The following is a 16053-nucleotide window of genomic DNA, read 5'->3' as shown; positions in this document are numbered from 1 at the left end:
AGCGAAGAAGGCTTTGGTGTATTTAACACAATACGTTGAAATGAAGCAAAGCTTATTTATTGATATCCCCGATAAGTTACAAATATGTACATATACATGAGTCAAAATAAACAAACAAGAGGGAGCCTTCACAAAGGTTGCTTAGGAGAAGTCTCAGCAGTCGGTAGAGCCCCAGAAAGAGAAGGCACCGGAGGGGGATCATTCGGAGCCTCAGTACTGGACAGAACCCTAGAAGGATGAGGCATCAGAGATTGATCATTTGGAGCTTCATTACGCGGTACAGCCCCAGAAGACGAAGGCAATAAATGCCTTTGGAACAAACCCACAAACCTCTGATGATCAAGTAAAACCTGACCATCAGATTCCTTCATTTGGTCAAGCTTCTTCTTCATGTTTATAGCATAGTCATGTGCGAGCCGGTGCAACTGTTTATTCTCATGCTTGAGCCCTCTAATCTCCTGTTTGAGACTCATCACTTCAGTCGCCAATGATTCAACTTGGTGGGTTCGAGCAAATAGGCGTTGGGCCATATTAGACACAGAACCTGCACACTGAACATTAAGAGCTAGAGAATCCTTAACAGCCAACTCATCAGACCGTTTGGAAAGTAATTTGTTATCTTTGGGAGTGAGAAGGTTCCTGGCCACCACCGTAGCAGTCATATCATTCTTCATCACGGAATCCCCAACGGTAAGAAGACCAGTAGGGGAGACGAAGGATGGGCGCCATATGTTGTCTGGAGAAGGTGTGGCTGCCTCTTCAACAAGGTTCAAGTCAAAACGACGGTCGGAGGGGCCAGACATTTTCAAATGTGTTAAAGAGAGAAGAGGTCGGACAAATCAAGATCTTAGAAGTGCAAGAATGGAGCTTCTGCTGGTGGAGATTCAAGTGTGCTTTGGAACTTAATGCCAGCCTCTATAAAAATTTGCACTCGACGGAGCTTCAGAAATCGAAGAGGCGCCTGCTCAGAAATCGAAGAGGCGTTTGCTTTCTCAAAAGTTGGGTTGCTCAGAGACCAAGAGGGTTGATCTCAGAAATCGAAGAGGTGTTTGCTTTCTCAAAAGCTGGGCTGCTCAAAGACCACGAAGGCCGATCTCAGAAATCGAAGAGGTGCTTGCTTTTTCAAAAGCTGGGCTACTCAGAGACCACGAGGGCCGATATCAGAAATCGAAGTGGCACCTACTTTTTCAGCCTTGTCAGCACCTGTCACACGCACACTCAGCTTTGCGGAAATTACGGGCATTCTGTCGAAGATTTCTGGTGAAGTAGAAAGCATATGAATCTTACTGTTCAATCACCCACTTTCCACATGCAATATTAGCTCATAGGTACCACAGATAACTTTACCAAAGTTCTCTGACAAAGTTGAGACACGTGAAACTTGCAGCTCCCACTACATCGCTCTGACCAAGAAGGGTAAAAGAATAGCAAAGAAAAAGCATTAACAAAGTTTAGACACATAAATTTTGAAGGTCTAGCTACCATATTATTACCCACAAGGGTAAAGGAACAGTACCATTGCTGGATAATTAGAAAATCCCGGTGTGTCAACCTCTGTGCTCCGTGGCAAGGTAGACTAGCCAACATGCCCAACCTTTACCCATATTCGAGAAAACACTCCCAACAAGATTGCTTGCTCTAAAATCGAAGAGGCACCGCCCTCCGAATCTCGAGAGCCAGACTCCCAACATGATTACTTTCTCAAAAATCGAAGAGATACCGCTCTCCGAATCTCGAGAGCCAGACCCCCAGCAGGATTGTTTTCTCAAAAATTGAAGAAGCATCGTTCTCTGAATCTCGAGAGCCAGATCCCCAACAGGATTGCTTAAAACCGAAAAGGCACCACTTTCTCAACTTCGAGAGCCAGACCTCCTTAGATAAAACTTGTCTGTAATCTTCACACGTAAAATCAGCTTTCCAGATACCACAGATCACTTTTTCAAAGTGCTCTGACAGAGTTAAAACATGTGAAGCTGGCAGCTCCCACTACCGTGCTATGACCAAGCAGGGTAAAGGAATAGCATTACTACTTGTTGTTAGGGAGACTCCTATATATGTCAACCTCCATCCCCAACGGACAGGCAGACCTGCAAAAATGCTCAACCCTTCCTCATATCTGAGAGGGCACTCCCAACGAAGCCTTTCGAAATATTCAGCTTTCTTTCCCCCCGATAATACCTCTGCAAACAAGCTATACTAGAGCAAGAATATCTCATATCATCAGGGTTAAAAGCAAGAGTATCCCATATCATGCTTTTTCCCTGTCTTTTCCTTTGGCCTTGTTCTTACCTACAAGACAAGGAGAAAGAGAGCAATCAGTCAGTACTTGGAATCAAGCTTCCAGTCAGGAACTGACTGCCTGGAACCCCTTACCTGATTACTTACCTGGCATTGCTCTCGAGTACTCATCTTCAACATCTTATGCTTCCAGAGAAGATACCGCATCTGCTTGAGGAATAGATAGGGCAAGTGAGAAGGATACAAGGAAGCATGTGGAGACAAGCGTGGCAGCACACGTGCCGATACATCCACTACTTTGTCAAAAGCAAAAGTATTCCATATCAGCAGGGTCGAACGTACTCTAGATTTGAGGGACTTGTTTTGACCCTCAAATTCTTCAATCGGCCTTATACTCTGGAGGAAACCAGAAAACCTTCCAGCCCAGTTCAAGAATAAGCCTGTGGAAAGTTACTTCTTCAAAAGCAAAAGTATCTCATATCATATTTTCTCATTTTTCTTCTCTTTATCCTTCATGCTGCCTGCAAGATAGGGAGAATGAGAACAATCAGCCGGAACTTGAAATCAAACTTCTGATCTGGGACTGATTGCTTGGAGCTTTGATTGCTTACCTTGTCTGTCGTCTCTTTCAGCAGATCCCCTAGCTCGACGACTTGGGGGACTCCTACTACATGGTTTGTATCGCGCTTGACCAAGCCTGAAACTACAAGTAAGCTTCAAGTGAAATTGATACATTACCTTGTGCATCTCCACCAGTTAAAGATACCACCCCTGGATAGAGGAAGAGTACTTCCAAAGAAAATGCCACATCTACCTATGAGACAGATAAGGCAAGTGAAGACGATACCACACTTCGGTGCTTAGAAGTTTCGTGATTACGATATCATTCTCCCACAATATTTCCTAATGTCATTTGTACTAAATCATTCACTTGTACTCACTAAAGGAGAGCTTGAACCTATGTACTTGTGTAAACCCTTCGCAATTAATGAGAATTCCTATATTCCGTGGACGTAGCCAATCTGGGTGAACCACGTACATCTTGTGTTTGCTTTCCTATCTCTATCCATTTATATACTTATCCACACTAATGACCGGAGCAATCTAGCTAAGATCACAAAAAGCGACCGTTTTCGCTACCTAGGATCTATCTTGCAAAAGAACAGAGAATTAGATGGAGATCTCAACCATAGAATACAAGCTGGATGGATGAAGTGGAAGAGTGCATCCGGCGTGTTGTGGGACCGTCATAGGCCACTGAAGCTCAAGGGAAAATTTTATAGGACGGCAATAAGGCCAGCGATGCTGTATGGCACAGAATGTTGGACGGTGAAGCATCAACACGTACACAAAATGGGTGTAGCGGAGATGAGGATGCTTCGTGGGATGTGTGGGCACACGAGAAAGGATAAGATTGGGAATGAGGATATCCGAGGTAAAGTAGGAGTAGCCGAAATTGACGGAAAGATGAGAGAAAATCAGTTACGATGGTTTGGACATGTGCAAAGAAGGCCTACTAACGCTCCGGTTCGAATATGTGACTACGGGACAGAGGTTCAGGGCCGAAGGGGTAGAGGAAGACCTAGGAAAACTTTGGAAGAGACCCTAAGAAAAGACTTAGGGGGCGTTTGTTACAGCTGCTTAGGAGGGACTGGCTTGGACTAGCTTAAATAGGACTATAATCCTGTGTTTGGTGGCTGGCGGGACTAACATTAATGGCACTAGGTGGGACTCGCTTTCACAAACTCCTTCACTAGCCGGTCTTAGCGAGAGACCCCGACACCCATAGGACTAGCTAAGACCTTCCATTGTCCTATCTTGCCTTCGTCCACTCTCGCTGCATCTTTATCTCCTTCGTCTGCTTCGCTGCCCTGGGTTCATCGACCTCGATTTTCTACGGCATGGGATTCAATGAAAGCTGGAAGTTGGAGAGGCGTAGGGACAAGTAAGTTTACAGAGATTGGAGAAAAGGGAAATAGGAGGGAGAGGCGGAGGGACATGGGGAAAAAAGGGAAAGGAGGATGGAGAGGCGGGTGGAGAAATAAGGTTACAGAGAGATTGGAGAAGGGGAAAAAGGGAAAGGGGATGGAGAAAAGGGAAATAGGAGGGAGAGGCGGAGGGACAAAAATGGGGTAAAAGGGAAAGGGGGATGGAGAGGTGTAGTAAAAGGGAAAGGCGGATGGAGAGGTGTAGGGACAAGTTAACAGAGATCGGAGAAGGGGAAAAAGGGAAAGGAAGATTGGAGAGGATGATGATTATAGAAGAAGGAAAAAACAAGATAAAGTAATAATAAACTATTAATCAATATATATTAAATTAATATAAAATAATATAATATTGTAATCCTGCTTCTTAGTCCGACACTGCACCAAACGCTTCACTAAACTAGTCTAGCTTAGTCTAGTCTAAGCCAGTCCAGTTTAGTCCCTGAAGCTAGTCCAATCCGAGACAGTCTGGTGCAACAAACGCACCCTTAGAGTACTTGGATCTAACGGAGGACATGACACAAAACCGAGCGCAATGGCGTTCTAGGATTCATATAGCCGACCCCACTTAGTGGGAAAAGACTTTGTTGTTGTTGTAGTTGTCTTATATGATAATGTGCGTGACATATATATGGACTGAATTGGATTGCCATGTCGCTGGTAGCTGTGGGAAGTAATTAATATGGATTAAAATTTTAAGTTTTGCAAACATGTAGCAAAATTGACATATGGCATGTTTTATTAAAGGGATTGGATTGTCATATATTGCTTTAAGCTTGAGATGATCTTATGTAAAGACACAAATGTGTTGATTAGTAATGCAGTATACGAGCACTTAAATTTGATTGGGGATTAATTCAAGTACGGTTTATAATGATATTAACTACATAAGGAATTTGCATGACTAATCAAATTAGTTTGGTCTACTATTTTGCTTTCATATCTCAGTATAGTCAATTGTACATGACTAGTTAATTATGAAATTGATGCATAACTAGTGAATTGACTGAGAATGACAGAAAGCATTCAGTGACAAGAACAAGGACATTATACAAATAGAATGAGGTTTGTAGTAATTATGTGACAATTCTCATTTATATTTTATTTATTTATATGAGAACTATGGTTGGTCATGTGATTTTAAATATGTTTATAAAGAAGTGGTGAACATATGAAGGCATAAGGTATGTATTTCATTCAGAGCATGTGACTAAATTGGTAAGCACGAATTTTCAAACATGTATTGACACACCCCGTCCCGAAGGAGGGCATGCTGGTCGTCATGTAAGAGTGACGTAACCATTTACACAATTTGGAAGCTTTAAAGATACAATTACTAACATGTAACACCCGAGGCTGAGTCCTACTTTTGTGAATTCTGTCAGAACACCATTGGATTCCTCGTGGCCACCAAAGCTCTGCTATTTGAACCTGGAGGGGCGCAAAACAAAGTTGAGTGGGTCAGTAAAACAAAGTTTTTCGAAAACATTTCATTGAACAACATTTCTAACCCCTCGCTGTAAAACCTGTATACTTTCCCAGAAAATAGTATATATATAACCACAAATAATCTCAAAACTCAAATCACAAGTCTTTAACACTTTTCAAGAAAATATGCCATGATATGCATCAAAACATAATAAAGATGTATCAATATAATAGGTGAATCAAGGAATCAATCGGAGACCCTATAGTTGGTCTTGTACGGTTAATTCTATAGCTCAATATCCAATCCAACCGGAGTCACCACTGTGACCTGTACGGCACTACTCTGCACATAAATCGGAACTACCTAAAGTAGTCTGTACGACAAGAATGGTGTAAGAATACGCTCTAGTGCTTCTCTCATCAACAACTGTATAACAATCTAAAGTCACCTACAGGTCGGAACCACCTCTAGTGGTCTGTACGACAAGTCGGAATCACCACTGTGATCTGTATGACATGCACCTACTTGGATCCAAGGTGAGCGTGTGGTGCGGGGTGAATAATATAAGCACTAACACCAGGGGTGCAGGTTATGAGCTCTCAACATAATTCACATCATCAATAAATCATATGAACAATATAAACTCACCTGATACTCACATGTGCGTCCACAGCACCATTAACATATATATGCATAAATTACTAATTCATATATTTCATATATATGTATGCATGGCATTTTAAAACATACTTTCATTTAAATTCAATTTCTGGGAAAATCAATAGTATATAGGTATATACAGAAAGTAACTGCCCACTCACCTGGAGTTCACCCTACAACTCCCTAGCACAACACATCAAGGCGTCATGACGATCGGCGCCTAGAACAATCATCAAATCAAACCTCAAAAATCATATCGCTAGAATATATAACTTATATAAAACATGTCACTACGCAGTTCGATCGGGAAGATCTGCAACTCAGATTTCCAATCCATAACTTCCAGAGGTCCACAATATATCTCTAGATCAACATCCTAAATTTCCTTACCATCCAACGGTCGGATCTTCGTCCACTGTCAAAACCAAGTGACGGTTAACATTCTATTTTATGAACTTACAACTCCAATTCCGGAAGATCTGTAAATCAGATTCCCAATCCGTAAGTTCCTATAATCCTCAAATATTACGTATTACAACGTATCAAAGTTTGGTGACGATCCAACGGTCGGATCGTCAATTCACATTTTCACCTAACCACGAATCGTAATGAACTTAGGTTCAATTACTCAATTTACGTCAATCAATTATCAAACTGAACCTAGAACATTAAACACATGCTAAGAATGACATTGGCGGACCACTGGCCACGCGTCGCCGCACGGGCTGCCGCGGGTGGCGGTTGGCCGCCCCGGCTTGCCAGAAAATCCAACTATCTCCAAAAATTACCGAAATTTACAAAAATGAAGATCTCAATGAGTAGAGTAAACTTTATACCTGAGGCCAAGGCCAATTTGGCTTGGAAACACTTCAATTTCACCAAAATCCGTGCGGACCTTAGAAATGGGTGAGTTCCAATTCGTCCTCAAATCAACTCTGCCGTCCCAACCAATGCTTGGGCTTTGTTCTAGGCCTCAAGAGGAAGCTATGGGTGGCGGCAATTGGAAGAAATTGCTTCGGGATTGGGTGATTTGAAGACAAAGCCGCCGCACCCCTTTCTTGCGGTTTTCTCCATTTTCAAAGCCAAATCTCTCCAATTTTGAGATGGAATGGATAGAGGAAGGCTCCTAGAGTGTTTCCCATGAGGTTTCTTGAAGCAATTCGCCGGAAAAACGGGTGAAAATCATCAAAAATCGGCATGGGTGTCGACCGGGTCAAGAACGGGCCAAGGGGATCCGGCCGATCCCCCCCGCCACTCTCTCCCTCCTTTCCTCCTTTCCTCTTTTCTGGTTGGCCATCCTCTCCTTCTCTCTCCTCTAGATTCGCCAGCTCTCTCTCCTTTCTCTCCTTTCTCTCCGGCTCTCTTCCTCTGGTTGGGCAATTCTGCCCAATCTCTTCTTCTTCCTTTCTTTCTTCCACCAGCCACGCACACAAACACGTAACCTCCTTTCTTCTCATCCCAGCCATCCATTTATTTCTTCATTAAATATGGGCCGTCCATTTTCATAAAAGAAATTCCATATTTTACTAAAATTATAATTCCTAAAATGCCCAAATTTCAAACATTAATAACTTTTTCGTTATAACTCCAAATCACGAACCGTCTGCGCCCACGCTTCTGTAGCGACGAGTACTACAAGGATATGTCAAGAAAACAAATCTTAGATGGCACGACATGATGATTAACCTCGAATAATGCGCGTACCTCAAAGGGCATTTTTGTAAAATTCTTTATTAAAACTTTAAAAACTCTTAAAATTAGGGACGGGATGTCACATGTATTATTGTTTGTGGTTTTTCCTATGCCTAAAGAATTTAAACAGTGCTTTGATTAGTAAATTTTTATGTGCCATAAGGGGAGAAGAAAAGAAACTTTTCAAGGCTAATGTAGGGCATATATTGGAGATGTTTTCTATGGAAGGAAATAATTTTGGTTGTTCCTTTTATTTAATTTGGTATTTACAAAGCTAATTCATGATTTTAATGCTATATTCAGTAGTTTTGTATTACGGAAAGAAATATATAAAAAGGAAAGGAACATGTTTAACTTAAGAAAACATTTGAGCAATTTAGTTTTTAAGTAATTGACTCCATAATGATAAGTATTGACATTCTTGCGGTGGAATGAAACTTGTTCTATATGTGATTAATCTCTTTCAAGTATGCTGTTAGGTTTTTGAGATTAATTTAATGTCAAAGGGAGTCATGAAGGAATTAGTGCCATTTGTGGACAAGACTCGAAGTTCCAATCAAGTTATCATAATTTTGTCACTTACTGTTAATTAATCCATGTGACTTCTTGTATTGTTTCAGGGCGGAGTTGACCAATGCCTTTTCAACTAAGCAAGACACAAGGGCTTAGTTGACGATGGGACTATGTTTTTGAGTTACTTCGGTCAACTGTGCATCTTAATTAGAATAAAAGGGATAATCTTATTGCCTACAGGTGTGGATTAGTTCTTTTAGTTTAATTAAGATGGCATAGTATGGGTTTTATTTCATCGAAGTTGTGAAAATCTTCATCTTGCCTATAGGTGTTGAAGTTTTTCATGAAGGAATTTTTGTGACATAAAATCTAGTACTAGAAACTAGTTAATTTTCTTGCCTACATGTGTAAATTAATTTAGTTTCATGAAGTTTATTGGGATAAAGTTCCATGCCATTAGTGACAAATATTTCCACAATGAGCCCCATAAAAGGTTGTGGTTTGAAGGCATGGAAATCGGTTGCATCATGATGTATTTTGTATCTCTTCATGAGACTTGTTGATGCAAAGTATTGGACCCATGAAGGTTAATCAAGGATTGCTAAGGTACGCATTGTTTAAGTCTTATGCTTGTAAATCTTTTCAATTTGAATTATGATGTTGGTTTAGAGGATGAAATTTGACTACTAAAGTTTCCTTTGGACATTGAAATTGAAATGATATGAAATTGAATTTGTTATGGATGCATAAATTCATGATAAACGCACATAATTGTTTCTGGCAGATTGCGTGTCTTGATTAAATCGGGTGAATGACATGTCTAATAGTCACCAAATAACCTGAAGTTTGGATATGTTCAACATATAGATGTCTAATATGTGTCTGAAAATTTTCATAATTTTCTACCATGTATTTTAATTATGGTGAATTTACTAGTAACCCATGCTCGTATAGACAGTTTTTACTGGCAGATTGTGTTGGTCTTTTTGAGATGTGACTTTGGACTACTATTTTGACCAAAAACGGCTCTGAATTTTTATTTTTTGAAGATTAGTATGTCTATTTTGATCAGCATAAATTTGGTAGCAATCAAGCTTGTAAATTAATTATGATAAATTATAAAGTAAGTGTAACTCATTGCTGAAATTCTGTTTGACAACTTTATGTTGGTTGTGATGCCTATTTTATTATGTCTAAAATATAAGGCAATTTTATTTAGGTACATCTTTGAAAGAGTGTTTGCCCAAGTGGGAGAATCAGTGAACGAAAATTGGGCTTCACACTCATTAACTTATTTGCAAGTATAAACTTTGAAAACTTAGTGGGAGTTGTTCTAAAATTTTGAGCACTAAGTGGACTTGCATGAATCTATTAAAGCATTATTCTATCTTCCATGAATTTGTGTTACTTGAATGTCTATAATATGTTTACGTTGCACGAATGGATACTTGGTATATGTGTACATTTTTCTGTTACTTGAAATCATTTGGATTTCTCGGTTGATCATTTGTTTTGGGGCTCATAAGGACTTAGCATGAATGTGGACTTATTAATACATATAAGATGGTTGTTGGATGCAAGTTTTGTGTAACAATGGTGAATGCTTTCATGTTTAGTTGTACCTTTCATTAAGGTAACATGCATTCATTGACTGAGTAAGGCTATTCCCAAAGGCATATTTTCAAAAGTATGATTTATGTATTGATTTGCAAATTAAGTAATGATGTTGCAGATCAGTGGGAGTTTGAGTTTCATGTTAGTAATGCCTTACATTTGCAGATGACCTATAAGGTATGTATAGAATCCATGTATTCAATTTAATCTCCAGTTGGATTCATTAAGTCACATTTTTCGTGTGCTAGTCAATTATTTGATGAAATATATATTAGATATCAAGTTGTTATCAAATTGCATATTAAATGGCATGACATGGTTTGTGTACTACCTCAGTTGTGAGGATTTCCATCTTGCCCGTAGGTGTTGGAAATCACTATGAAAGTAACTGGTATGGTGCATAGATCAGTGTCAAAAACATATTAATTCATCTTGCTCACAAGTGTTGAATTAATTTGTTTTATGAAGTTTTTGGGATATTTTACTTGGACATGTGCCTTTTTGGTATTTTCAGTTGTGTCCATTGGCTACAAACATCATTTGTATTATTATTGATCTAATGAAAGTGATGCATGATTGTTTTGGAGATGTAGTCATACCTGCAGGTTATGGTGGTTTCATTAGATGAAGGATATCTGCATTGGCAAATTTAAGGCTTCGAAAAAGCATAAAGTGTAACTTGTGAGTTACAATAAGGTGGACCTAAGATGATATAAAGTAAGACATTTTGGTTAATTTAAAGTTTATTTAAAGTTTCATCTCTTGATCATAATTTGTGTTTCATGTGAATGAGGATCTTAGCATGTGTGATTATGAAGGTTTTGGGTTGTGTCAATCCTACAACCTTGTTAGTTCCATGTTAAGAAATGCATTTGATAGAAGCTGCATTAAGGACGAGATGTAATCACTGTTAGATGGCCACTTAAGTGACATTAATCTCCAATCTCAAGTATAAGGGTGGGCATAAAAACCGTCAAACCACAAAACCGCATCGAACCGTATAAAAAAAACCGAAAAAAACCATGTTGATCGGAAAAGTCAACTTTGAGTCAAAAACCGAATCGAACCGTTCAAACCGGTTCCGGTTCCGGTTTCGAATGAACAAGAACCGGTCGGAACCGAACCGAACCGTTTTATTAATAATTAATTAATTAATTATATATATACACACATGTCATGATATAATAGGTTGACAAATTAGTTTCACCAAGTTGCAAAGCATTGGATCCCATCCCAATTAGGTTTTACACTTTTACTCACTCACTCACCTGATCCTCACCCTCACCTCACTCTGACTTACACAGCCTCACCCCTCTCACATCCCCATTTCTCCATTTCGCACATTTGAGATCCGACCCTCACCATGGCCTCAGTTTCTGCGACTGTGACGGCCCTCATCATCCCTCCTTCGCGACAACTCACGACTATTCGTCCTCCGTCCTCTCTCCTTGGTATTTTCTCTATCTTATCTCATATAACTTGAAATGTGGGTCGTCTTGTTATTAATGTGGGTTTCTAAATTTGATATCTTTAATCTTGTTTCTGGGTTTTGATTTGAGCTTATGACAGTTTTCGATTTCTGGGCTTTTTTGTTTTTGTGAATTTCTGTGGGTTTTGGCAATTCCCGAGTTCCGAGTTCTCGTATTGGATGGATGTTTACATTCTTATTCATGTTCATGTTTACAACCTTCTATTTCTTTTTCTTAGTCTACATTTTCTCAGCAACCAAACATATCCTAACCAACTCTGAAGGTGCATTTTGTTCTTGTGAATCGATTGCGTTCGGTTCTGTCTTTACACAATGTGGAATAGAAAAAGGATTTGGAGTTTTAAACATTTACAGAACCCCATTATTACATTAGGATTAGTTGTACTGAAATTAAGTGTTTAACTGTGCTGAAATTAAAGTGGTTTAACTTTAATTGACAACATTATTGCCCAGGGAAAAATAAAGTGTTTAATTGTGCTCTACAGTGGCACGATTTGAAGGTTAATTAACAATTTGTTTTTTTGGTTGCTCTGCAGTGGCACAACTGACGACCAAAATCAAGAATCTATTTTCATTGTGAGGAGAAAAGAAGATCTCATTAGTGTAAAAGCATTGGAAGACTGTCTTCATCGGATTCCTCCTAATAGTTTCTCTAAGGTATAAAATGGTTTAATTGTAGATCTTCTGGAGTTTCATTTTAGATATATTTGTTACAAATGTTCATTTATATTATTTTTCACTACAAATATTGCTCCATGTTTTCTGCTACTATCATCAATAACCACGAGAAAGTAGAATGTAGCTTGTCCTTTAGGTCGTACAACATTTGGCTTGACTGCCTTTAAGTGATTGAGATCCATGTTAATTCAAGTCTTTCATGCTTCTGTTTGGTTGGAATTTTAACCTGTGTTGAATTTGGGGCATCCAACTCGTAGCTTTGGAGAACAGGTTTAGCATTGGAGCTCATTGTTCAGCTGGGCTTTCTCCTTAATCTTTCACTTTTACATGATATGATTATACATAAAGAGTGGGTATATTTGTCAGCAAATTCTGTTTAATTGTTGTGTAATTAAATTTAAACCTACAGTTTGATTCTTCAAACTTTTAAAACTGGGGAAGCCCATGTTTCCTCTATGAAATAAGTTGTTTGATTCTGCTTACTCTCTGAAATAAGTTGTTTGATTTGATTATATGTTGTTTGATTGTGTACAGGAGCTGCTGCAGTGCTGCTTGCTCTCTGAGATTTGTGGCTGACCTTCTTGCTTGCTGGAATGGCAATTTTGGAGGTCATCTAGTCTCACAGAGGATTTGTTTGAAGAGCACTTTGTGCATTATACGGTGCATTTTGTGGGAATTGAAGGACATACCTCTTGTGTATACTTATCATGCACTTGGAAATGAACAATAATCTATATGAGGAGATAAACCTACAGTTTGCTTCTTTATTTTTTTGTTTGTTGACTGACTGATCAATGCATGTCTTGTAGTTCCCTTTTTGTTGACTTGGTGCCACTACCAAAGACATTGCATTAAAAAAGATGTGTTGTATGCAACTTTATAAAATCAGTTTTAGAAGATGTATTTGAATGTATGATGATTTGGTGTTCAAATAATTTAGCATTCGGAACCGTAAATCGGCAAGAACCGAATCGGAACCGGTGTAGAACCGTAAGGTTCTAATAATAAATTTAAGTGGAACCGCACCGAACTGAACAGTTGATTTTTCCGATTCCGGTTCCGGTTTTGGGGTGGAACCGCACCGAATCGCACCGTGCCCACCCCTACTCAAGTATAAACATGAATATTACATTTTGTAGACCAAGTGGGAGAATGTTGGATTTATCAAATATAAATCTACCTTTAAGTGGTCTACTACATGTAATAGGAATGTAATATTGGGAATAATGTTGATTGTGATTTGATCTCTTAAAGATATCAATCCTATATAAGGTGTCTTATATTGGAAATAGGATTGATGGAATCCTTAATTGAATATGATTATGATACTTGACTTACAGGCTAAGAAAGTAAAGTTTAGGTTTCCTTTATGGATGGAAACCCTAGATTTTAGCCTATATAAAACACCGATCCCTATAAGCCCTAGAACACACAACATAATGCTTCCCATATAGTAGTTGTATTCGGCTAGGAGTTTATAGAAGATCATGGTGTTTCCGTGCTCTACTACTTTGTGTTCGACTTCCATGGCCACTATTGGAATCAGGTCAGTTACTCATTCGTTTGTGTTTTAATTGTATAACCTTATAAGGCTAACAATTTTCAGTTGAGAAGTTTAATGGGAAAGGCAGTTTTACTCTCTGGCAGATGAGAGTAAAGGATGTCTTGACTCAACAAGGCTTGGCTAGAACTTTGAACGGAAAAGATGGGAAGCCTAAAGAAATGACAGATGATCAGTGAGAGGAGCTGGAGTCGCGTTGTGTTAGCACGATTTGACCAACAATGTTATGGATGAAGATTCTGGAGAAGTTGGAAAAATTCTATATTGCTAAAAGTTTGACCAACAAGTTACATCTGAAGCGGAAGCTGTATAAGCTGAAGATGAATGAAGGCAGGAATCTCATAGACCACATGAATGTGTTCAACGGATACATGGATCGATTGCGGAAAGTTGATATTAAGGTTGTGGAAGAAGATAAAGCCCTCTTACTTCTTACCCCACTTCCAGATCCGTATGAGAATCTTGTGACAACCTTACTACATGGAAAAGATACTGTAAGCTTGGAGCAGGTGTAGGCTTCTTTGGTGTTTTATGATACACAAAAGAAGAAAACCATTGTTGATGGTGGGCACGAGACTGCTTGAGCTGTTCAAGGTTGGAATCGTGGAAGAAAATTGGGTGGAGGATTTGACAGAGACAGTAAGTTCAAATCGAGTTCCGGAGGCAAGGGTCTACAAGACTACAATGCTACGACTGCAAAGAATTCGGGCATAAAAAGAAAAATTATCCTTTGAGAAAAAGAAAAGATGATCTTGGTCTGGGTTGTAGCAATTTTGTGGCGGAAGACTTCGAGTATACCCTCTAGGTACTCAAAGCAACACTTCTCCTGGTGATGTATAGTCTCAAGTATTATAGGGGTTTTGCAGCAGGTGGAGCTATGGGATTCGCAAGTGATAAAATGGTCCTGAAGGAGGAGAAGTGTGAGGAATGTTTGTTTGGCTTGACGGGTGTTGCTGGAAATGGGCGGGCTGACAAGTTTCCAGGTTGCAGACAATAAAGAGGGGGAAATTCTACCGAATGAGACGAGGGGTGTGTTGAGACCTTTTTTCTGAAGCTAAATAGTGATTTTTAGCTTGCAGCAGCTGCACATGCATTGGCAGTGACTAAATCGGAACATGACCAACGAGGTTGATTCAGGGTGTGTATGCTGGTATATAAGGCTAATGGAGGATTTGGCAAGGGATGCAAGGATTTTTTCATGGTATATTCGCCAAGGTAGAGATTGTTGTGTTTGGCTCATATAATTATGAGTTGGCAACAATTTTGATAGTGTAACTTTTTGAATGCTACAAGGAAATGGCAGCACCATTTGTGACTTTGTGTTTGGCTTTCGGTTGTGGCATGGAAGTCTTGTTTCAAGAGAAGACATGGTGACTGCCACAAGCAAAGTTGGAAGCAAGCAAATCTTGACTTTGTGTTTGCTTGCATGCAAGTGTGCATGTTTTATTTTCTATGCATTAAATGACAAATGGAGAAAAAGTTGTACTCTATAGGCTAGGTATAGAATAGGGTGTTGAATATGCCATGCGAACTTAAGATTTTTGAATCCGACGCCAAGATGATCATTTAGATGCTCAGGAAGGAAATGCCTATTGACTTTAGCTTGGAATGTATTCTTGATGATATTGAGAATCTAGCACGCAGGTTGATGTCGGTTTCATTTTCTTACGTGTCTAGGGAGAGCAATCTTGATGCTCACTCGGTTGCTAAGTTTGTTTTCAATGAGGGTCAAGACTTTATCTGGGATTGTATAGGCCCATAATTTTTGTTTAACAGTCTTGCTAAGGATGTAAACATTCATATTCGTATTTAATCTATCTCTATCTTTGGAAAAAAAAAAAAAAAGGAAATAGTTATGCATTGTGTGAGCATCCGGAGGAGAACACAAAGGAGAGAAAATAGAGAGTGAGAGTGAGGCTCTTGGAAATTTTTTGTGAGTGTACAAGGGATTAGGGTTTGGGTTATGTCAATTTAACTCAAATGTATTTTGTACTAGTTAACTCCGCCTATGTCTTACATGGCCGGTCCCAAGCCCGGATAAAGGAGGAGGGGGAGGGCGTCAGGTAGTCGACAGCCGGCACTCCATGATCACGTCGAATCCTTATGAAAATGAATCCAGAACAAAATAGCGCTAAAGCTAGGGCGTCACCCGTAAGTGGCGCGCTGTGCGGCCCGAGCACAGTGATAAGTGAGC

At 39.5% G+C, this 16053-nt stretch overlaps 1 protein-coding gene and 1 long non-coding RNA gene across 2 annotated transcripts in view; both read left to right on the top strand.

The window, feature by feature from the left end:
* Nucleotides 1–16053, top strand: part of LOC103400356 (zinc finger CCCH domain-containing protein 11-like) — a 36627-nt gene that overhangs the window by 12836 nt on the left and 7738 nt on the right. The window lies entirely within an intron of this gene.
* LOC139195297 (uncharacterized) lies at nucleotides 11345–13211 on the top strand. Its single transcript, XR_011580080.1, has 3 exons — nucleotides 11345–11582; nucleotides 12157–12277; nucleotides 12833–13211. It is a non-coding gene; the product is annotated as an uncharacterized lncRNA (long non-coding RNA).

Source organism: Malus domestica, chromosome 04 (assembly GCF_042453785.1).
Source record: "Malus domestica chromosome 04, GDT2T_hap1".
Classification (NCBI taxonomy): domain Eukaryota; kingdom Viridiplantae; phylum Streptophyta; class Magnoliopsida; order Rosales; family Rosaceae; genus Malus; species Malus domestica.
Note: the sequence above shows the minus strand (reverse complement) of the source record. Positions and strands in the feature narration are given on the sequence as shown.